The 25,025-nt window shown below is 41.8% G+C and overlaps 1 protein-coding gene across 4 annotated transcripts in view; it reads right to left on the bottom strand.

Annotated features, from left to right (window-relative positions):
* The window catches only part of lingo2 (leucine rich repeat and Ig domain containing 2), a 200,557-nt gene extending 184,436 nt beyond the window's left edge, over positions 1-16,121 (bottom strand). For 3 of the 4 annotated variants that reach the window (XM_069171240.1, XM_069171242.1, XM_069171239.1), the window contains exon 1: positions 15,409-16,121. The gene's annotated coding sequence lies outside the window, so the exon portion shown is untranslated. The remainder of the gene's footprint in view (positions 1-15,408) is intronic. The other variant, XM_069171241.1, reaches the window with a different exon arrangement.
* Positions 16,122-25,025: the final 8,904 nt, after the last annotated feature.

Raw genomic sequence — 25,025 nt, 5'->3', positions numbered from 1 at the left:
GTTTCTCCCATCACTAGAGACTCCACAAGCACTCAGCACCGTCTTAATGTCAGGCTGTTTCTATACAAAAGGGAAATGGTTACATTAGCTGATTCATTTCTGGTAAATACTCGGCTCATATGATCAGTCAAAGGAAGAAAAAAAAAGAACAGGCACTCTCTACCATCTTCATTTTAAATGTTTCCCTATTCATCGGCAAATCAAATTATCATCTCCCTGTTCGTTTCCGTCATCATCATCGGAGGAAATACTTTGGCTAATTGGATGTGGAGAACGTTGGAGTAGTAGCACAGTCTTTGCCAGATAATATGAGGCGAAATTAAGTTCACTGATATTAGTTTGTCTAATCATAAGTAAAGTGAAATATGTACTCAACTCCGGCATGGAGGTGCTGTCTCTGGTCTCCATTTAAAAAAGGACGATGTTTCAAAGGCATGTCACATCAAAGAAGAGTGACAACACATCACAGAAACATCATAATAAACAGAAATTAGTCTTTTCTCAGATGCTTGACTGTATTACAACTGGACAGCAGCATATAATCTATGCTCTAATGTCCTGCTCATTTTTTTTCCCTCCTAAATCTAACATCAGAGACTAAAAACTGCTTCAAAAGGTCGAATCCAGCCAAATGTCACTCCCTCCCAGAGTGGCTGAGAGATCAAAGTTCTTGCTTTAGAGGGTCAGACAGACAGGCTAATACAACCCACAGAGGATCTTTGGAGTAAGCTCTTCAAACCCAAGGGTATCCGCTCAGTGCTCAACCTAGAGCCCACATTACTGGAAGTGTCAGGGAGAACATCCGGAGCTCACACTTCCATCTCGTTATGCTCTGCGAGGATGTTCCCCGAATGCTACTTATGAGGTTTCTATGAACTCTATATCTACTAGTAAATCTGCAAACATAATATACGAGCAGATATCCACTTACTGCATCTGTCATTATAGCTATGCAGGGCAGCACATAAATAACAAGGTACTGTGGTCTTAAATTTGGTGTAACTTAGAAACACAAAGTTTGTACGTTAGAGAGCACTGACAAGATGGTTGTTTTTTTCTCACTTTGTTTCAAATTGTCCGAAAAAGAAGAAAGTAATGTGTTTCAAGACTGATTGTCTGCTCTATATTTTTATAAAAACAACAAAAAAAAGTGTATTTAAAAATGTATAAAATCCTCAAAATTCCAGTATCACCAAGGCTATAATATAAAGTCTGTTGATATAAATGCAATAGTTTTTAAGTGCTAGTACTGTATTAGACTGACAGCCTAGCTCTGCTGGAAAAGGCTCACACTGTGTGTAATACCAAATAGGAACACACAAAAATGAAGCTCTCAGTGCCCTCATACTACAGATTACAACTTCTTTCTTGGAGTGTGTTGGTCAAGATAAACCCGAAGGCACCGTAAGTATCGGTTATTAGACTGAAACCTTTTTGACATCAGTCGACAGCAGCCTCCTTCAAGACTTAACAGTAAAACAAACAAAAAAAACACAATCATCTGTAAATGTCTGAGGAAGAACCTGCAGCAGACATCCTGACAAATACATCTCACAAAAAAAAAAAAACTGTCAAGTTTATTTATATAGCACATTTCATACAACAGGCATATACCCGTTGTGATGCTGAGCAGTAGGAGCAGACATGCAAATCCATAAGGTGAGATATTTTCACCGTCTTTGTTCTGCACTGGCTTCAACAATACCATAAATAACTGAGAAAGAAAACTTACATGCTTGCTCTTATCACAGGATGAAAAATGAGATACGAAGTCATGCTATTGAGCTGAATAAAATGCAGCATATAGTATAAAAGGACTCGACGCTAAACTTTTTCCAACCCATCTGCACAAACATGGTAGTTAACACAAAAACTCTGCTGCTGCTGACTCTTATCTAAGGAGTTTTACTTGCATGCATGTTATGGGAACAATATTTTGCCTAAAAAACAAGATTTCAGAGTCTGGCCTACACACAAAAATATAGACAACAAGCAACCTATAAAACCAAACATGAAATCTTTAGTGTGTCTTAATGTTGGCGCCAGCAGCAGAGGCACAAAACACCAATAATAAATCAAAGTAAGGTAATAACACTGGTGCAGATTCATGTTTAATATACAATATACTGTAAAACTGGTGTTCTACATCCGAGGCCAAGCCGCGTCTCCCAGACGTACCTCCTGCTAGTAGACATATAGTTCGCTGTATCTTGTTCCTGCATTGACAGCGACCTACTTAATAACTAATGAAAGCGAACCCCCTCTCTCATCAAAGTAGTACACACAAGGTTACCCGAGCTCAATGTCAACAAGAAATCATCCTTTCGGTTCCATTCGCAGTTTGGCTTGACCAGAAGGCAAATCACATCATCGCCTCTTAATTCTCATCAATCCACATTTCTCCATTTTAGGAAGATTAAAAGACGCCGACCCCACAATAAGGCGGGCGGTGAGCGCGGATCCCATGACACGCTGCCAATTCAACTTGATGAAAGGTTGACTCCATTACTAAAAGGTGTTTACTCCAACTAATCAGACGGCAGTGACGAGAGGAGATGCTCCTGCCAACGTCACAGACTTTTTCTAATTAAATTCCTGGTGATGGGAGCCAGCCTCGCGCTTATCAACTGACAATATGTGCCTCATTTGCAGAGATTGTTTCGTCAGTGTTTCATAGCGAAGTCGTGTGGGTGATAGACCAAAGTCATAAAACAAAAAAAGTATATTTTCACAGTAGTCGGCACTTCCAAACAACGCTGTACTTTGTTGGAACAACAAATCATCGCACTGTTCCGCGTTCTAATATTTTAATACGCCACACAAAGATGCCCGCTGTTCTCTCATTTCATAACTATCATCTGGCAAAAAGTAAAAATTGTAACATAGAATCTTTTAAATTAAAGATATGAGACGATGCAATAGGAGAGCAAAGGCCTTAAATTTTTAAGGTAAAACATATATATTTATATTTTAGCATCAATAACTCATTTTGTACAGAACTGGGCTCCATGGTCGAGGTGCTATGATACCCTGCTTATTCTCTACACAAAAATCACTGCACTTTTCACTTTGCTTAAAAAAAACAAAAACATCGTTCATTGTGTCAGCACAAGCTTGTCACAACATTAAAGATAAAAACAACAAGCTGTGACAAAGACGGCTCGTAGCAGGTGGAGTGTTTGTCTGGTGCCACCGGACAAAGACTGATCGATGTTTGCGGAGTAACGCCGTAACAGTTTGCCGATTAGCTACGAGGTTTTAATCCTTCAAATATAGTGTCTGGAATGTAAATTAGACTGTAAATTGAATTGGAGATATGCTCGCCTGTTTCCTGCAAATCAAAAGACGTCTCCTTAAGAAGACCCCGTCATTACCAATGGTATGATATCGGAGTAACCGAGTAGGCATGGCACTAACCCGTGCAGGAGCATGGCTTATGCCCACCGTTTGATGCCTATGGAGTGCAGACCTTTGATCTAATTTTAGTGCGCTTTGCCCTTCACACAAAGACTCATTATCCGTTGCACAGTCAGAGTGGCGGTGCAATCCCAATCGGATGTACCATCAATTATTGCTGAAGGAGTTTTCAGATTTTGCTCTGTAGAAAATGAAGAAGAAAAAAAATATATATATATATTTATTTTTGTTCCCTCTATGGTGGAAATCTTGGGCTTTGAGCCCAGCCATCTGGGTTATTGAGGAAAAAGCCCAGTGAGGGATATGACGGGCAAAATAAATCTGTGCTTCTGTGGTAAGAAGTTTGCTGTCAGTTGTTCGTTGGACCATAAAGTGGCATCAACTTCTTCAGTGTGTTCATTAATGTCCTCGGACACCTTGTGGACCATTTGGAAATGTTTGAACTTCATTGGTAAAAGCAGAGACATAGCTTCGGGTTCACCTCCGGAACCATCACTGAACAATGCTTTAGATTAGCTTGCCAAAAGCGGTTCATATCCTCTTCGGGTAGGAGACTCCTTCGGAGTTGCCAGTTCCGACTCCATTTCCGACTGATAGGTTAAATGCTGTGACCCGCTCTATCAGTTACTTTCAAATGATCAAGTGCTCTGTAATTTGTGCTGTTCCTCTGTCATATTGTATGAACACAGCAGAAACCGGGCCTACAGTCATGCATACAACTCTCTTTCAGAATCCCAATGAGGAATCGGCAGTAGCATCACATCATTTTTTTTCTCTCCCCCCCCCCCCCCCCCCCTCTCTCTCTTCCTCTCTCCCCCCCCTCCCCCTCTCTGTGTTTAACAGTTCACTATTACCCTCCATCTGCTGTTTTCATGTCTCATCAAAGATTTTTCCTCCCCTCACCAACTTTAAACATTCACTTCGTGTTCTTTCAACAATAGCTTACAAACACTTGGAAATAATTGAGTCTCAGCGGGCTGGCAAAAAAGGGAACAGTGATCGTGCGCAGTGGAAGTGATCAAATATGGCCTTGAGCCAACCGTCTTTGTAGATGGTCTTTGTATTGCCGTTGATCTGGGGGTGGATACACCCGAGGAATACATTATTTATGTGTTTTTTTTTCACTACCCCCCCCCCCTCTCTCGACAATACCGAGTCGCAAACCGTAATGGGATAAGATGGGTGTCGCACCGGAAGAGAGGGAAGAGGGGCCTCCGGGTGCAATACGGGTAACCCCGAGGACCTAAGGCGGTGGCCACAAAACAACGATAGCAGGCTTTCATCTCCGAACACGAGAGTAATGGTCAGGATAATGTTCTTCTCGATTTCACTGTACATAAGGTGCCGTGTCATCATTACTGTGGGCAAAGAAAGTTCTTTTAACAACCTCGCAAACCTCAATGAGTCAATCATATGCCCCTGGAGTGAGCAGTTAAAGCCATTTCTTGTTCGTCCTGCAGGGCAAAAATGTGTTCATCGACTGTGCAATCTGCCCAGCTTACCTCATGTGGAACGTTTATGTCGTCCTGCTTTCACAACGTATCCATATGAACTGAAAAAGGTGAGTGTCTGGGTTCATGAAGTAAGTTGCTAATTAGCTGAAATAAGACATGCGCTTTTCTTCCTCTTGAGCAACACAAACATGTTGAACAGGCTTCCTGATGCAGTCATGTACAATAATCCCATTACTTCCTGTTGAGTGCTTTTGGAAATAATGGATTTTAATATGTTCATGGCAACTAAATTATTCAAATTTCAGTGTGTGTCTGTGATTTAGTATGTGTTTGCGTGTTGTGCGAGTCCTTCAGGGTTTACGTCTTAAATAAGCCACTTCATGTGCGCTAAATGCCAACATAGTTTACTGCAGAATTATTATTTTTTTTTACAGTATATTGCTGATAGTAAAAGTTGATTTTCATAACTGAACAATTACTATTTTGTAGTCCATTAATTAACTGAGTTTTATTTGTTCAGAGTCTCCACTTACTGTAACTCCAACACCGTCTCCTCCCTCTGTTGTAACAAAGAAAGACATGTTTAAAAGTAATATTGTGGCTCAAGGACCTAAAAGTGTGGGTCATATCCACACCAAAGACTTTTTCAACAAACAATTCTCACGCTGGCTGATTAAATAGTCGATCGAAGACAAACTCGATGTTAAACAGCCTTTTTTTTTTTCTCCCCCTTTTCTTGGCAGAGGCAGCGTCTCTGTTGCTACGCATCAAATTTGATTCTATTGTGTTATCATGGTATCGCTTTGTAAACCATTGGGAATCACTTTTTGAGTCAAATACGGACATGATCAACTCGGGACGTGATTTTTTTTAATTTTCAAATAATCATAAAAAAATTAAACAAAATTAAAACTTTCAATAGTTTATGGTTTCGTCTGGTTTTCTTTGTTTTCACCAGATGCTTACCACCAGCATATGGAGGTAAAAGCAGTTTAGTGTGCGTGCGCGTCGTCTTCGAATGACCGTTAACGAGTTGTCAGCCAATCTTGAACAGTATCTTTGCTGGAAATTGCCCATCCCAGTTTTCAACTGGCAATGGTTGTGTTACATAAACATATACAAAACCATGTGGACTTGTAGTCTACATTATGTATCATGCAACAATATCTGTACTCATCACTATGTCGGCTGTAACTATTCCTGAAACTCCCCAAAGCTAAAAGAAAGCTAACTCGCACAGAAAGAAACACATACAATGTCCGGCGCTATATAACCTCCCCCTCCTTCCCCCCTTCCCCCCTCCGTGTGTGTGTGTGTGTGTGTGTGTGAACTGCAGGCTGCGACCAGCAGACCCAGAGTCGGGCAGCCTGACATTCCCTCAGGTGTCCCCGTTTCCCTCCTATTCCTTCCTCCGTCGCAAGCAAAGCCCCAAGTGCTGGAGGATTTTACACTAATACATGCTCATTGATTTATAATTCACAGCGAGCATGCCGGCATCCAAGGCTAGGAATTACACATGCTGACAATAGCAGTGGCTCTTGGATAGCTGGAAGTAAAAGGTCAGTGTTTAAATTTGGAGGTTTAATTCCCAGCTTATCAAACAGCAGTCCGTGCGTTATCTAACGCGTCGGGCGAGCCGAACTCACTCTGTGCGTCGAGTAGTTCTCAAGACGTGTGCGTTTAATCTCCGTCATGCGTTGCGCGCGCACAAGGAAGGGTGGCAGGAGAGGGCTGGTTGTTGCAGTGCAGTCGTCTACCATTTTATTCGTAAAGAAGGCATGTGATGTCATTTATTCCCCTGTAGCCTGTATGTTTGAACGTGCATGATTCAGTCCACAACTGCCATTTGCTGGAGACCTTCAGACAGTGTGGCATACAGCACTGTAAGGGCATACCGATATTTTCAGTATATAGTTATAAAGCTCCCTCACCTGGGCAGTGCTGGATGTTCCACCATGTTCCATAAACAGAGTTCCGTATCGCATTTCATGTTATGCCGTCTCAAAATATTTGAAAAAGCCTTTCTGACTTCACGTTACAACTTAAAAAATATAAACCGCGGCAGAGCTTCCGAATTCTAATGCCCGTTTTGCTTAATTGTTTAATTAAAATGAGAAATTAAAAAGACTGTTTACAATCTGTCGGTACAAATCTGACAGATGACACACAGAATTGCTTTCCTAATGTCAACAAAACGCACAAATATCAGAGTGAAGGGACGTCTTCAATCCGATGAATCACTGTTAAAAAAAAAAAAGCCCCACAGTGGGCAGGCAGTGATTTCACAGAGAATGTCATACAGTAATTAAAGATCGTAAATTTCAGTGAGAGTAAACAATTCATTTGGCTCTCATTTCACATCAATTACATCGTTGCTATGGCTATAACTACAAAAGGTCTCTTAATCTGGTAGATGCTATGGGTAGGGCTGAGTATCATTCATTACATTTCTGATACCCATACCAGTTACAAATCTTTAGCTTCCATGCAGTTTAGAGGGAGAGAGTGTAACACATGTTAGAGTTATCACTGCACGCGACAACTTACTAATGTCTCCTAAACGCCTCACGAGCTTTTAGTTGATGCTAACGAGCTGGCTGCACACAAAGAAGCCTGTAAATACTGTAGTGCACACAACTCAGACAAGTATGTGCCCCAATTTTTATTTTATTTTTTTTAAAGACTGGAATAAGATGTTGTAATTTAAGATTCACCTCAGTAAAAATCCAAGTAGAGGCTATGAATGGTAAATGGCGTGGCTCACTGATGCTGATGAGATTTGGTTCTGTATAAACATAGCAAAAATTGTGCATCATAAAAGTTTAAATAAAATGTTTTCGATAGCAATTCGGTCAGTGCCATAAAAGTCTTGTAGTTCGATACCCATGCCTCGGTATGGTTGTATTCACAATCATATCATGAACCAGCTTATTCAAATTGGTGGATAAAGTGGTAATCTGGAAAGTCAAAAATTTAATAATTCCTTGTTATCTACTTCATAAGGATTTATAGTAACACTTTAAATGATGGGGTAGTAAGAACATCGATTCATCTAAAGAGAGTCACCAGATAATCAGTTTAATTAGTATGATTTCAGTTTAATCCCCACTTAAACTCATACAACCACTCATGAAGTAAAACAAAACATGTATAATTTAACGGAAGGAAGGTTTTCACGTTATTCATTTACAACCACATCAGAGAGACGTTCAGTCAAGTCCTGAACTACGACCAGTCCACGCAGAACTTACTTTCTCTCCTCCTGTCCGCCAACGGTGCATGAACCAGCAAACGCGTAGTCTCGCACACACAATAGCCCACATTTTCTCCAGACAAGCAACTGAATCATCAGACAGCATCCCTCTGTAACCGAAAGACGAACGAGTGTAAGACCACAGCAGGCAGAAGATTACGTGCTGCCATCAGAACCTCTATCGCCTCCCTGAAAGACTCTGAAATGTCTCGAGCTTTCCACTTGACAGTCAAACCTCTGGTAACACACTGAGCAGGCTGAGAAGAGGAAATGAGCAAGCTGGAGCGATAAAGGGAGGGGAGGGAGAGAGGGAGGCATGGGGGGACGGGAAAGGAGAGGAGAGGAGGAGTTCTTATCTATTCAGTTTGTTCCTCAGCCCAGGAGCAACGGCAGGACAAAAGGTCCTAATGAGTCTCTCCACTAAATAACAGCCATCTGAAATTTTACAAATATCAAAAAGAAGCATGCAATAAATCAAAAGGGCTACATTGAATCACAGTGCCTCCTCCTAATTTATTAGATGCTTATGTAAGAGTCTAAAGTAGAGCAGGAGGTGACTGCAGTCTATGGGAGTTCAGGAGCGATGCCGTTGTGAAATTGGTGTTGGTTGCACTCGCTGGATCGCAGCCAACTGTCACTATCTTAATAAAGCAGCGCAGGTGTAAAGTTATAGGAGATGTTTTCGTGCCTGCAGAGGAATTTATCTCATGTCATCTTGCCGCCTTTCTTTTCCATTTGCAGGGATTGAATTGTCAATATTGACATGAAGTCTGGGCCACAAATTATAGAAATGATGAACTGCTGAAGGCGACCAATTATCTACCCTCCGCTCTGGATTGCTTTTATTTCTCACTATTTATGTTCCCACCCTTGTTTCACTCTTTAACTGGGCTTTCACAATAAAACATATTACTTTCTACAGGGAGCTCTTTCCCACCAGGAGATGAAAACTCATCCACAAGAGCAGGCACAACATTGTGTGATCTTACAACACAAGCCACTTCATTCTCCATTAAAAAAAGAACAAGTCTTTTGCTCTGAGCCAGACTTTAAGACGTCTAGGCATTCAGACTCTTCCCAACAGAGTCCTTAAAGTATCAGCAACTAACAAACATCCAAGATGTACTTTGGTCGACACCAGCTGTAAGCCCAAAGGAGACGGCGGATCAGCGACCTGCACTAACAAGAGCCGGCCCGGTGTCCTGCTGAGACCCTTTCATAGCCGGGCAGAAGCGGGGTTATGGGAGGTTGTCCGGTGTAAGAGGCACAAGTGCTGCTAGAGACTCCGTCGTCCCCTCAGAGGCAGAGGATGTATCCATGTACTGACATTTCCACTATTGTTGCAGTGAAAGGACTACACTCCTGTGAAGCGTTATTGTAGTGTGCGTAATGACCTAACCTTTCTGGGCCACAGCCTGGCTGCTCACTTCTCAAGAATACAATTTAAACAGTCTAATACTATTTTAATCATCTGTCTTTTTTTCTTTTTTTTTTATTCCGTTAATAAAAGCAGCAAATGAGTGAACTTGTGGTTTTGTTTAATCCATTTTTATAGCTTTACATGAATCAATGATTATCTGAATTTCACACTTTTTTTTTTTTTTTTTTCAAAAGTAGACATGCTGATTAAAGTGTTACTTTGATAATCAAACCGATCTTTTAATAGGGCTACAGATCAAGCTTTAAAACCATGCACACAACAAAGAGATGCAAACGCGAGTAGCTCTACACCTCGATAAAAGAGATACGGCGTTCACGTTATCGTCTTCAGAGCGAGCAGACTAAATACCAGCTGAAAACTGGGGTGGAGGGAGAGTGTGTGTGTGTGGGGGGGGGGGGGGGGATTTTTTTTTTTTTTTTTTTGCTAGAAAAGGATAAAGGTGGCAAAGTCACTGTAAGGACATCCTGCAAAGTGGCTGATGGAGGCAAAACCAACAAAAACAAAAAAACAAAAACGGATGGCTCCGGCGTCGCTAAAAAAGAACCGGTATCAATCTTTCCGCGCTGTTAGGATATAGGCAGGTTATTCTGCTGTGTGAATTTTTAATGACTCTTAATTAGCTTTGAAAAGAAAAAAAGACACTGGTCAGTAATTGCACATTAGCGGTTTGTGCCATTGTGTTTGCATGTTTGAGGCTCAAAGGACCGACGACTACTGGCTGGATCGCACAGCGTGACGCAGGCGCAGCACAAGGACACAATGTAGGCCTTTACACACCGGAAAGAAGGCAACGTAAAAAGATTGAAGCCAAGGATGTAATGGTACGTCACGTATGCAACGCACTTGAGTGCAATCCACTGTTTATGCAAAAGCCCGACAAATGATCTGGATGTCAGCATATTTGCATAAAGGCTGGTGGGAATAAGCTTCAGAGGCAAAATGTAGCACTGGTGCGATAACATCTGTCAAAAGGGAGGAATTTAAATCGACGCAACAGTGACACGTGTCTGTGAATCCGTTTTATGGTCCTTTCTCTTTTCTTTTAGTTTTCATCCATAACGAATCTCTGATCTAACATGTGATTTGGTTCCGTTTAATAGCGGCTGGGCTTGTAGTAGCGACAACGCCGTCTAATCTCTCCCAGAATCATAAGGTTAGAGGAAACATGTTTAGAGGAAGACTTGTGTTTGAGATTGAACGGAATCACGGGACGATAGGAGGTCTCTTCATTTCAGCAGCAGACAACGCTTGAGGACATTTTGATCCGTCTTTTTTTTTTTCTTTTTTCCCCAGGAGAAATCGTCCAAAACGATTTTTCTTTCACCCTTTTCCCTTGTGCTATCTCGACTGACACGTGGCGCGACATCGTCTGCCCTCTCTTCTTGGCCAGTTACATCACCTTTGACCCTTGCTAATGCCCCTTGTCGACACGCGTGCAAAAAAGAAAAAAAAAAAAGAAAAAAAAAAGGGGGACTTTTCCAAAAGGTGGCACCGGCCCTCGGCAGTTCGCCCAGGAAGGTCATAAGGTCATACTTCAAAGTGACACAGACGGCGAGGTCAGTGATGGGAGGGAGGGGGGGGGCTCCTCGCAGATCAGCTCTCTGGCCCCAGACTGCCTCTTTCTGGTTACTCTATCCCAAAAGGGCTACAGTGCCACCAGCAGTCACTTAGCACATCACAGCCTGGACATAAAACACGCCAGGCGTCTCTCTGGTTGCTGTACTTCCAGTGTTTTATTTCAGTTACAGTTTTGACACGTATAAAAGAAAGAAAGACACACATACGGAGTGGCCTTGTTGTCAACCATGCGCTCGGCACAACTGTCCAACGCGGTGGTTCATGCCCTTTTTCCTACGATTATGTTGAGCGCAGCAGGTTGTTAATTCATTATAAGCTATTAATCCGTTTTAAATATTTCTTTAATGTGAAGCATGCTCTTAAAAACAGAAACCTTTCTTCCTCCTTTCAGCGCCAGTCGACTACGATGACTAAGCATATTCCACAAATGACCCAGCTGTTCGAGCATATTGTGTTTCGCCTCATCAGGGATTCAAAGGGGGCTGACAACAGATCAGCCGCATCCGTTCGCAGCTTGGTCTCCAGCTGACCAGACCTCCGTTCAGAGTAAAGTCTTCTGCTCGTCTCAGCCAGCTGGTGGCGGAGACGCTACAGATGTGCGGCTCGTCATAGTTAGCATGAGTATGTTAATGTCTTTCTAATTGACAGCGACAATTAAACACATATTAGTCGGTAATGTATGTATAATGCGGTGAAGCTACACTGTGATATAAAGGTGAAAAACAAGCACTGCTACTAATAAGAATGAATCCATGAATGTATTAATCATCTAACAACTTAAGGTTAATTCAAATGAATGACGTATATTAACAAACAAACGCACCGCTTCGTATATCTAGACTCTTTAGTTGGCCGAGTTTGCATTTGATATTATAAAGTACATTTTCCCAACTGTATCCAAAGGTCATGGAGGGAGAAAAAAAACTTAAATTTGAAACCCAGTGTTTCAGTCTGTGATCATTGATTTTTTTTTTTTTTTTTCCACGTCCCTAATGGAGAGGCTAAAAATACACTGCTTCGGGGTACAGGACTTGTTTTCGACACAAGCTCGCAATACATCTGTCCTCTAACATCACATTCAGAATTAAATGAGTATTTTGAAGGAACCGTTACATATCATACAATCTATTGTTAAAGTGATTCGCCTATCCTCCATTTTGAAGCTCTTTACAAGCTGGACCTGATCTTAGCATGGCTGTGCAAAGATGTAACTGCACAAAAGCCAATCGTTATTACAATCGTGGCTTCATTTTTTTACAGCTTTGAAATGCAAACTAATTGATAAATGTATTTGATTTATGCCATTTTGTGAGCAGCCATGTCACATTTCTTTTCTCCAAATGGTACTTTCATAAAACCATTTGCAAATCTTGATGGCACATAACGTGTAATTCCCAAGAAAAGGACGTTTAGACCAACTCCACAAATATCATATCTTTCTGAAAAATCACAATGAATTTCGGTCTCAATTGTTTCTACAAGATAATTTGATGCCTCACTAACATAACTGATATCTTCATTCAGTTCACATTCACAAGTCCAACAAACAATGCAATGAATACCCCAGAAAACATACTTCGCCTTCACTTCCTGTTTTCCCATGAGCTGCGACACGATGACCCACATGATGAGGGCATATTTGGAAAAAGCTGCATCGATTAGTGATATTCACTAGACAATGTCAAGTTTCATAGTACTAGACAGTATACTTTTTTTTTTTTTTTTTTTTACAAAAACTGATATTCAGCCTGATTTGGAAATTCTATGATATTAAATAATATGACTGATAGTTTGCCGATTCCACAGCAAAAGGGAAAACATGATTGCAAATGATTTATCATATTTGAAAGCAGGTGTGTCAGATTTCAGCTGCCTGCCTACCGATATAAACTCAGAGAAATAAATCAAAACCCCAGCATATATATATATATATTTTTTTTTTTTTTTTTTTTGGGGGGGGGGGGGGGGGGGGGGGGGGGGGTTTGCCATCAAAGTCGCTTCCTGAAATTTCTATGCCATGTGAACATGCTGTCAGCAGCACTGGATAATGACGAGGTAGAAGAGTGCTCCTTCCCTCTGTCCTGCCCATCCTGTGAGTCAGAGGAGGCATAATAACACTGGAAATGGAGGGCCTAGTCTTTGACTCCTTTGCTGACATCAGAAATGGGAGAAAAACACACCGCGTATCCCTTTTAACACGGAGAGGAGAGGATTACAGATTCACGAGCACCACTCTCACCCGAGCACACGCATGCATTACAAGGCACGTATAGTACCCCCCTTCAGAGATGCATACAAGCACAGATGCGCAGTTTCGCATGGCTACGGCGCCTGAACCAAATCATTTACCAAAAGCCAAAAGAGCTGAAAGAGGCAGACACAGCATTGCTAATTCACAGTTAAAGGAAATACAAGGAAGAGCAAAAGTCTGTCTTAGTGCTTTCCTTTAACCATGCCACTCCACATCAGAGGGAATGCGTCAGCCCTACCATGGTTAACACTCAATAAAACATCAAAAGGGATGAAGCTCAGAGCTCTGGACAAATACACACCCACGCAGATACCAGATACACTCAGAACCTCCCTTTCATTCTTGTGTGCGCACACACACACGTATTTAACATACAGACAGTGTAGATGTAGAGCGCTGGATTAAATGAATAGAGCAGGCAGAACATAACAGGTTTGCATCTCTTTCAAGAGGGATGCAAAAACACACACTATGAATGCTAAATGGGATTTCAAATGGATCGTTTGTGCACAGCAGCTTCTTGCAATCAAGCTATATATTCAGGGGGAACAATTGGCGATTTGAGCCAATATAGACGGTCAACGTCAGACACGCAGGATCTGTCATCAACTTCCCATCAGGCTCCACTTCCCCCCAGTGGATGTTTTGAAAGAGTAGACACACTTCTTTTGAAATGTTCACATCCAGAGGCAAAGGCATTTAATGGTCACTGTATTTGCACGTTACGTGAGGAGGTGGCATTATAATCGTCTGCTTGGGCCAGAAGCCGGGCCGTGACAGCTCAGACAGGCTATTCATTATTCAATTATTTTTTTTTATATTTTAGGGCACCGACCGAATGCTCATGCAATAAATATTTCAACTGTTGCCTTACAAGAGGTGGGAACATTGCACTTGTCTGGTATTGATCAGGAGGGCAGCAGATACACCACCACCCCCCCTTCCCCCTCAAAAAAAAAAAAAAAAATAGAAGAACACAATAGTGTAGTCTGCACACGGTCTCATGGAAAGAGTGTTAATTTGCATCTGAAAAGAAATTTAGCAAGTAAAAAAAAAAAAGAAGAAAAGAAATCACTTTATCATCACTTTCTCCTTCAGAGAGAGAGAGAGAGAGAGAGAGAGAGAGAGAGAGAGAGAGAGAGAGCAAGCATTAAAAAAAAAAAAAAAAAACCCAAAGGATAAAAAAGACCTTGAAAGAGATGCATTGCTGAACCGGAATCGAACCGACAAACATAGGTATACATAGAAACTGAAGGTGATGGTAAAATGTAGGGCGTCTTGAGATAGTGTAACGCTGGACACAATCACTTGTGTGTGAGCGCAGAGATAAAAAAAAAAAAAAAAAAAGAAAAAAAAAAAGGGAGGTCGAGGCAGCCTTTACAATGCAGAGATGTAACCATTATGGATAAAATGTGGCTACTGTACAAAAAGTAATTCCCTGCGCCGGCCTTTGCGAAAGACGAGGACAAACAACTGCCGCAATTATGCCCCCTTTTCCAAAAGCAGCGCCCCCCTCCCTTCCTCCCTTCCTCCCTCCCACCCAGTGAAAACCACTGTGTAGCAAGAAGGCAAAAAGACAAATTGCTTTGCAGACGGGCATCTCGCCTCTCGGCAAACACGCACATGCACAAGTATGCAGATACACATAGGTGCATTCATCTCTGTAGAGGGGAGTAGCCACACGATAGCCTTTAAAAAAAAATTAAAAATAATTAAAAAATACAAAACATAAAAAAGCAATCCTGTTGGGACTTGTTACTGTGTTGTTAAGACATTTTCCCCAACTTTGCACCGTGCGAAATCGATTAAATGTAGCCTGAGATAAGACTCACCTTCCCCAAATACCCCCACCTCCCCTCCACCCTCCCCCCTCTCTTTCCACTCTCCACCGTTTCTTTCACGCTGAGCTTTTTCGGCTCCCTAATCTGCCCCCCTCTAATTTTTTTCCCCCCCTCAAAAAAAAACCCCCGCAGGGTGCCGTTAATGTAAAAGAAAGCCGCGCATGTCTCCTTACCTTGAAATACCATCCAGTACCCTATAGTCCACAAGATAAGCCGTCGCGAGATAACCTTTGGTGCTGCTCCACAACAAAGAGGGAAAAGAAAAAAGGGCAGGAAAAAAAAAAAAAAAAAAAAAAATCCTCCAAGTCTCTCAAGAATCAGAACCCAATTCAAAGCCTTTCTCTGATTACAACTTACTTTTTGTGTCCTTCGCTGAATCGGTACGTAATCCTTTACTTCCCCCCCCCCCGGTTCAGGACGGTATCTTTTGGGTTGCTGCCCCGCTGATATTCCACCTTGGCACAGTGAAATAGTGTTAGGTATTCTACTGGAAAAATGCGCGCGAGACGCTGAGCAACAGAGAGAAAGAGACACTGAAGGATCTCTTTCTGGTGCGCGCTACCAGCTCCACCGCGAGTGAACCCAAGCCGGTCCTCGCAGCTCTCCCGCCTTCAGGAATGAAATTCAGCATCCGCTGCCTGTCCCCGACGACAAGGGGAGGGCGTCCCCCCCCTGGACGGAAACTTTCACGCACCTCCGCGGGAAAACAAAAAGCTCAAAGAAGGTGATGGTGGACCCCGGCGAGCCCTGATTATGTGTAATTTTCCTCGATATCCTCCCTCGGCAGTGGATTTTCGCCCCTCTTTTTCCTTCTCCAATGTGCCCGTTACGCAGGTCTCTCCTCTCCAGAACGGATGCTGAGAAAGCAGAGTATGAGGCGAGCCGCTCGTTCTCCCGCTCCGTCTCGCTCGCCCTCCCTCTCTCTCTCTCTCTCTCTCTCTCGCCTTCACCCTCCCCTCCTACATGCACCCTCCCCGCCTTTCACTGCGCTTCCCCACCCTTTCGTCTCTCCCTCCCTCCCTCTCTCCCTTCCCTCCATGCGCGCACACACACACGCACACACACACACACGCGCACGCGCACGCGCACACACACACACACACACACACACACACACACACAGAGATATGCACTTCTCCAGCTCTGGCTTTTGACAATTACTGCTGTGCCATTTCCAGCCATGTCAGACAGAAAGGTTCACCGCCCATATTCCTCAGAGAAACAAATAATGCTTGATAAATATGTAAAATTAAATAGATATGAAGAGAAGAAGCGGCAGCATGGAAAAGAGCACTGAGCCAAGAGGCAATCTAATCTCCTTTCTTCATAACCTGATTACCAACTATCCTCCGGAGCTGACATTGTTTTGCATATCTGTTTTAGTCATAACTTTTTGTGTGCGTGTGTGTGTGTGTGTGTGTGTGTGTGTGTGTGTGTAGTGGAGTCGCTTCAGTAGTCGATGCTGGCCAACTGTCAAGAGTGACTGAAGAGGAAGACGAAAATAGCGAAGCAAGAGAGCAGCACACCGCATGGAAACAAGGACAATTTGTGTGCAATAGCAGCTGTACAATTATATATGTATAATTAGCCACCTAAACAAATTGCCAGGAATCCTGCTATGACTGTGTGTACATACGCCGTGATTACCGGACAAGTGGTACAGCACAATTATAAATAAGACGAAAGGAAACCAAACACGATTCTGAAACGTTTCCAGAAAAGCCTCACACACGCGCACACTCTCACTTCCCCACAAGTAATTACAGCGGGACCATTCATGACAACAATGCATACAGTATGCTTTCACACACCTACTATGAATAGCCAACATTAATAAAGCCCAGCAATTTCCTTGCTGAACTTGGACTTCACGGTCTAAGTGCAGTTGCTTCCCCCCCCCCCTGTTTACAGCTACGTGCAACTCCTTCACCCGTTCACCGGTCAGGATCCCACACCGCGCGACAATTTAACCTCTCAGTCGTGTATAACTGCAGGACACACAGAGTGCCTCGATCGCATGTTGGTTCCTTTTTTCTTTTTTTTTTTCTTTCCCCAACACGGTCTTGATAAGAGGATGGCGACCTTGATATTATCGAGGCAAGGTCGCTTCTCATCAACACCTTGTCACCAAAGCTACGAGCCAAATGTTAAAGTGCTTTTGGCAGTCACTTGGCCACTGTATTCCATCCGTCACGTGTCTTCTCTGGGGAGTCATGTCAACAATGTCATTTCTGCTTTTTCTTCCCCCAGAAAAAAAAAAAAAAAAAAAGTCAAATTTTTGGAACCAAACAAACGTATCACACCAGGGGATTGTCCACAAAGTCCATTATTTTCTTTCTATGTTAACCTTCCTCAAAATCTAGTGTGCAAAGGGCAATGCACTCCAACGGCATATGATCTGTGTCAACATTCGCTCACAGAAAGGCACACATCAGCTACTTGAATGCTTCTTCTGGCTTAAGACAAATGTCATTCCCCTCTCTCTTCCTTTGTTTCCTGTGTACTTTCACACTGTCCTATGTAATTAACAATAAATAGAGGCCCGTTACAATTACAACATAATTGCGTGATTTTTTTTTTTTGTTGTTGTTTTTTTTTGAGCTGACCACAATCCTTTGGCATAAACATTAGAATTGTTTGTGGTCGCCTGTATGAAAGCTGAATTACCCAAACGGAGAAGTCATATGACCATCACGTTTCCGCTTCATTTTCCATTTGAGGTTTGTCTGCCGCTCCTTCAGTGACATTATGTAATTGCGCCACCTTTTTCCTGCTACGGTTAAATGGCGGGTGGAGAATTTGCTCTACCAACTGTTTACCTCGAGGCGCTTAACTTCTAATATTCAACCAACATGGTTTTTTTTATGCGCTTCTATTGGTATAAACATTGTGGATTAGTTGCAAAGCCAAACAAGTACCACTGTGGACACATGTTAGTTTTAAGCCAAATACAGAAGGAGAGCTCAATAATTTAGACGAGGTGATTTTGTCAGCTTTGCCGGAAAAGGGTGTTTGTCAAAGGAGCTATTTTTACATTCCAATGTTGACTGCTAATCAACGGCTCTTCCTCATGGGGTGTGTGTGGTATTAAACTATGATTAGGCTCATACTTTAATGGTGGCATAAAATGAAAAGAAAATCAAATTGTTCATCACAATTGTTTTTGTACCATTAATATAAACAAAAATGGTATTATCATTGAAGTCCTGCTATGTCTTGTGCATATGGTGAATTGACAATAACGTCGACTTTGACATAACAGCATTTCAAAAAGCAGGGTCGGACAGAAACGATGACCGGATGGCCCTGGGGCCAGTAAAAGTTCATGCAGCGAAAGTTTATTGGACAGTCACTGGCCCGTTGAGCCAACTGGCAAAATTATGTCTTTTTTTTTTCAAGAGACATGACGGGTTTTGTGATTTGCTGAAATGCCCATGACCGCAGCCCCCCACCACGAGGGCATGCTGTCCGACCAAAGACAGCCTGACATTATTATTTGACATATTATTCTTTCAATTTAAAACGCACGCAAAAAAGAAAAAAAAAAAAATCCTCCTTCGTGGTCTCTGACTCGTGGACCCTGTATATCCTTCTACAATATTCATTTTGTTTAATGTTTTATCCACAGAGGGCTTTCATTTCAAATTTAATTTTAATTCCAAGCCAAATATTTCTATTTTGAGTGTTCAATGACACAAGAGGTGATTTCACTTGTTAGCCACCGTCATGGCTGACAGTTAATGACTGAAATGAAATGTCATATGTTTTGACATGGCTAGCCTGACACTTGACAGGTGAGATGATAGATTTTGACAAAATTAAATTGCTTTGTCCAGGCCACATTACTCAAATTTAAAAAAAAAAAAAAAGAGAGAGAGAGAGAGAGAGCGCGAGATAAGGAACACCTATACGTCACCTTCCTTCTGCTCATGAAGGGTGTAGAGGGCTTTACCGCTACCAGATGGTACAGTGTGCGGCTGAAATTGTCACTTACTCAACAAAAAATGTGATGAATGTTCTAAAAGTGGCAGCAGCGTTCGATATTCGTCACAAGTGTTCAGTGTGAAAAGCAAGTGTCTATACTAAAACACCTCTGTCTGTGTGTGTGTGTGTGTGTGTGTGTGTGTGTGTGTGTGTGTGTGTGTGTGTGTGTGTGTGTCAGCTTGCAGATAAGCCCGGGTAAGCCCTCTGGCTGAGGTAACAGCACGGACTTTCCTGAATCTCATTATCGAGGTAGTACAGTTTCCAAGCCAACTTCCCACAGTCCAGACCCCCCCCCCCCCGGGTCCAAACAGCCAGCCACTACAAGCCATTTGCCACTGCAACTTGGCGCTCTTCATCAACTTCTCAAAAAGGCTACCAAAGTTATACGACCGGTGTATCCAGTTCCTTCTCCGTTTCGACTAGAATCTCAGCTTTAATATGTATAATCAAAAGACAACCAACAGCAGTTAGGGTCCTAAGCCAATCAGAGGGTTTAGCAAATTTGTTTTATATATATATATATATATATTTTTTTTTTAATATGGTTGCCCTCCGTAATACTACAACACAATTGGGAAAACATTTTTTAAAAAAGAGGACAAAAGACATCCTAAAAAAAAATTGTATTCATCAGGGATGTACTGAATCAATGTAAAAAAAAAAAAAAAAAAAAAAAAATCTGTATCAGAGCCAGTGAAGGTATTCTTTAACCGATGGCAGCTATTCTTCAGCCCCTATTTATAGTTTTTACATCAACTGTTGCACAGCTGTCATAAAATGGACAGCGCAGTTTGTGGCAGGATGCAGAAATGCAGTCTGACGTATGGCACACAAGCAGCTCAAATGAGTGCACTGTGTAAATATTTTAAAATTGAATAAAGCACAGCAGCCTCTAATGGAAGGCAAGCGATTGAGAGGGATTAGCAACAATACCGTGTTCAATACTTCAGGACTCGGTATTGGCAGATATTCAATATCAAAAGACTCCGATTGCGATTCAGGGCACAAAAACCTTGACTGGGGGGGGGGGACTATTTCCACTGCTCAAGCTGTTTTCCCAAAAGGCTAAGAGCTAAATAACAATAAATTGGGGATCCTTTCCAGCCCTCTTTTTTTTTTTTTTCCCCCCCCATCAAAACAAAACTACAGGATTCAGTATTGATGAACGTGGTTGAGAATCATCTGAAGATATGACCATAACTTGCAACAGCCACCCGAGAATATTTCTATTGTAGACACAAGCAGCCACATAACTACCGCAGCAACTCCGCCAACATTCACACTTATGTAACTGCAGCTTGTCTGTCGACAAGGCTGCATGCCAATTACAGCTTCAAACATCAAGGTCTGCAACTGCGTTGATGATTAGGTCACCGGTGCGTCACAACCCCGACTTGAATCCCTTTCCTTTATCACCTCCTTATAAAAGGCATTGACAACCAGATAACTACAGTATGGAAATAGACCTGAATAACCCTGCATTCATTTTTTTTTGTTTTTTTTTGTTTAAGGGCTGTTTTCTAGATGATCATTATGGATGTCTGAAACACTTGACAGTTTGATGACACCCATCACTCACCTCAGACCCAGTAGAGGCAGCGGACTTGTGGAGAATTCCTGAAGACTCGGCGGATTCCCACGATGCTCTAAATTGGGTTTTACGTTGGCATTTGCAGATCTTTCTCAATTCAGATCCCGGCATCGCCGTCCTTTTTCGACAGAAAGAAAAAAAACAACACACATTTTACGTATTTTCCCCGCATATAAGTGAGAACGTTAATGGGCATCAAGCGCATTCAGGTGAAAGGTTTTCCCCCAAACTCCAGGAGTGACAATAAGGTGCAAAACAAAAGTAGCCAATTGGATTTAAAACAACTTTACTCACCAAAAAAAAAAAAAAAAAAAACACGTCTTCTGCAACGTCGGGCTCTAAAAAAAAAAACGCGATAAAAGCGTCTCCGTCTGCGTAAAAAAAAACCCCTCACAGGTCTGTTTTTTCGGCTGAACCGCAACACCTGAGCCCCATAAATGTAAATGTTTGTTACAGACCCACCTCAAGGAGCACCTGAAGTCCGCCAAATGACACGTGACACGGTAATTAAGTCCCCATTGGTCGGCCGAACGCCGTGACGTATTTAGTCGTTTCAAATTAAAAGTGGTAGTCGCAAATTAACCAGTCTTAACTTTTCCTTAAATGTTGTGTATATTCATTATACTTCTTACAACTCCTAAATTACAGACTTTAAGACCTTTTTACGTTTTTTTTTTAATTGTAGGTGAAATATTTGGTTTTACACTGGTCACAAAATAAATGTACACCTGTTATGAACACAACACATACAGCCGCTATGCAGGAGTATAATTCTCAAAATATATCAGTAGTAGAATACATGTACAACATATGATAGTTCTAAGTGGTAATTAAGATGTTTTACTTACTTTTGTAGAAGTCTGGGGAGGATAAGCAGGAAGTGAACTGATCTGATCCTGTAACCTGTCACACTGGTCACATGACATTGATATGTTTTAATCAAGACACTCTTTTTTTTTCATTTAAAAGTAAAATGTCTAGCCTAAATACAACAACAACAACAACAACAACAACAACAACAACAGCAACAATAGGTTTAGAGCTTCCACAAACACGCGGGCACATCTGTGTCCGCTGGGATTCAATGGGTTGAAAGCTCTTTAGGGTTTTATAATTTGTCCAGCCTTGTGAAGGTTTTGACTTTGTAAAAGTCAAAGATGAATGTAGGTGGCCCTAAAAGCTCAATGCACAGCGACTTAAACAAATACAGGAAAACAGGCAGACTTAAGAAAATTAAGAAAAAGCAACTTCACCAGTTTGAAAGTAGAAGTAGAAGAAATGCTGCAAAGTGAGAAAAATGCTTGCGCAGCAAATATTGTCTACTCTGTTGACAGATTGTATAAAAGGAATGCATTTCAATTAAAACTTTATTCATTCAATGGATAGAAGTCTTTTCGCTCTAACAATAAGCTTCAGTTATTGACATTGAGAGAAGTACAAACAGCCACGGCGTCTCGTTATGTGAGAATATGTACAAATCTCAGCACACATTCAGAGATTTGTGCACAACATTTATAGTTTTATTGTACACAGAAATCTCACTGCACACTCACAAATCAAGCTCAACATTTACAGATTCTTGCTGCATTTACAAGTCTTGAGTACATTTATTCAGGTTCAGAAACAGTGACACAACTCTCCACAAGCATTTGCAGAAAATATTGCAACAACATGATATGCCCATATTGTATCTCTGCCCATGTAGATAATCACGAGCTCGCAAAAAAAGAATAAGTCAGACTTCGACCGCGTCTGTGCCTTGTCTTGTGCAGCAAACATCTCCAGCTGGACACCGAGGCCTGACCGTATTGTCATTAAATCAACCTCCTTTGCACCCCGTTCACAAGGCCCCCACCACTCTGAGCCAATTTGACAGAATGTGACCTCTGACCTTGAAGTGCGGGCACGTGCATGTTGCGTCTTTGACCTGCCGAGTGTGTAAATTGGCTGTTCTGTCAGTGTTGGCTAAAACAGGCAAAGTCTTTGTCTTTGTGACGAGGTAATTAGGGTGTAGGTGAAAATACTTCTCATCTCTACCCCCTATATCCTCAATTTTACATCTCCATTGACGACATCAGCAAAAAGCCGTGTGTGTGAACTGAACTTTTACTCGTGTCCCTGGCTGAGCTCTCACATCTCATCCTGTGGCGGTTTTCACGCTCCACAGTTTGTGTTGCTGTTTGTTTACTATTTACCTCATGCCTTGTGGCTCTGGATGCATAGTCAGCTACAGCATTTGGAATCATTACCAACTGGGTTTCCCACAAAGTGCTGTCTGATACTCTTAGCCTTGAGGAAAATGAAATGGTTGTTCTCCACCCCACTGATCAGCAGTGGAATTGAAAGCCTGACATGTTAAGGGTGAACTAATTAGAGGGAGGTGGGGTGGGGGGGGGGGGCATACCTCATTAAGCCTTATTAGAATAAAGATCACAAACACAACCAGCACATTAGTGATCCAGAAGTTTGATCTGCCCCATAATATGATAATAAATCCCCATTCTAAGCGATTATGATTTAGATGTCTCCATTTTGATGGAACTTTTTTTTTTTTTACCTCCACAGGGGAAATTCTCCTCGCCGTCTCGTGAGGGCATTCGGGTGTCAGTATTATAACTACACTGCAATGTCACATAACTGTGATTGGCGCTCAGGCAAATCACTTTCTTCGGGTCCTCCCCTCACCCCAAAGGCCCCACACTCATGACCTATAACAAATCACAGGGAGTAGTCTCATAAGACAAAACAAATTAGCATTTACGAGCATGCCTTCTTCCTTTCTACCTTTTGAGAATAAAGCAACCAAATTAAATAGGTCTGAGTGATGGTAAAAAAAATGATATTTATTTTGAATTAAACATGCAGTTTTGGGACGTTTCAATGAAGATAAATAAAGATATATAAAACAGCGCTATAACTCAAAACCTAAAGTGCACAAGGTGGGAAGGTGCTATATGCTGTCAATCGTAATTAGAGAGCATCCACTTAAAATGTTCTGTCTGAACATAGACTGTACGTAAAAGTGGACTTAACTTCCAGGTCTGACAAGTGAGACCGATGCAGAAGTGCCATAAAATGCAACACTGCCAACGTACACAAGGGGTTGGCTCCAAAAAGGCTTCGGTTCCATAGACTCCAATTCAACTCCTAAGTCAATAAACTTTTTCCTCAAGCCATTCTGCTGTCATTTTCCAAAAGTCGCTCTTCATAATATTTCTGGCAGTCCATCTTAAAACAATCCCGTCATTAATTAGGTATTAAACTGAGTTTTGGGGGCGTGTCTGTTTGATTGACAGGCCTGTGGTGCAGTCAGGTTTAAGGTACAGGTCCCAATCAGATCATGCCAGATTTAGAGCTCGCCCAAATATGGTCACTTCTAGCTCCAAAATGGCGATGGCCAGAATACCGAACTTGGGGCTTCAGAACTTCACTTCACAAACCAGAGGGGGGGAAGTCATGGTCGGTTGCTGCTTGTGTTTGAAATATAACAAGTCATACAATGTGCATCGTTAGGGACCCACCCCAAGATCCTTCAAAGTTTCGTATATCATATTAGTAGGAAAAGAACCTTAGATATATGAAAAGAAAAAGAAAAATTCTCCATCAAATGAAACGTTATTATTATTAAGTGAACAATTTTATTAATTAGATGAAAAAAAGACACCCTTAAAAATGATCTTAAATGTGTTACACATAATTGGGAAGTCTACCACACATTCATTACATATAGTACTGTACTAAAGGAAATGCACTTAGATATACTCTAAAATAAAAAAAATGTAAAAAAAGTCTGATAATTTGCTGACCTGCCTACACACAGCACACTGGTGTGTCATAAATTACAACTGTTCACTGGTTCAATGTAAATGTGAGCTCCAATTAGCGCTTTGGAGAAAGACATTGTGAAATGAAGCTGATTATTACCGCTCTATATCTTTAATAAGAAGGGCAATTAAGTTGTAGAAACAGAGCTCTACACTGTCCAGTCCCCCACAGATTTCGAAATTGACGTAATACAAGTAGCATTTCCATCACCGTGGCCTAAGCGCCGACCTCAGGTTATGTAATCTTGTTGGTTTTAATTTTAGGTCTGGAGTGGAGCATCCTGCCTACAGTCTCCAAATGTTTCAGCCCTTCAGCAAAACCTGTGATCCACTTATTAGCAGAACAAATGTAGCTAATAATTAAGCCATTTGATCATAGGGGGGGAGGGGG

The sequence above is a fragment of the Embiotoca jacksoni genome, unplaced genomic scaffold (assembly GCF_022577435.1).
Source record: "Embiotoca jacksoni isolate LCO1_2020_lvr unplaced genomic scaffold, fEmbJac1.0.p SCAF_5, whole genome shotgun sequence".
Taxonomy (NCBI): Eukaryota; Metazoa; Chordata; class Actinopteri; family Embiotocidae; genus Embiotoca; species Embiotoca jacksoni.
This window is presented reverse-complemented; position numbering and strand designations above follow the sequence as displayed.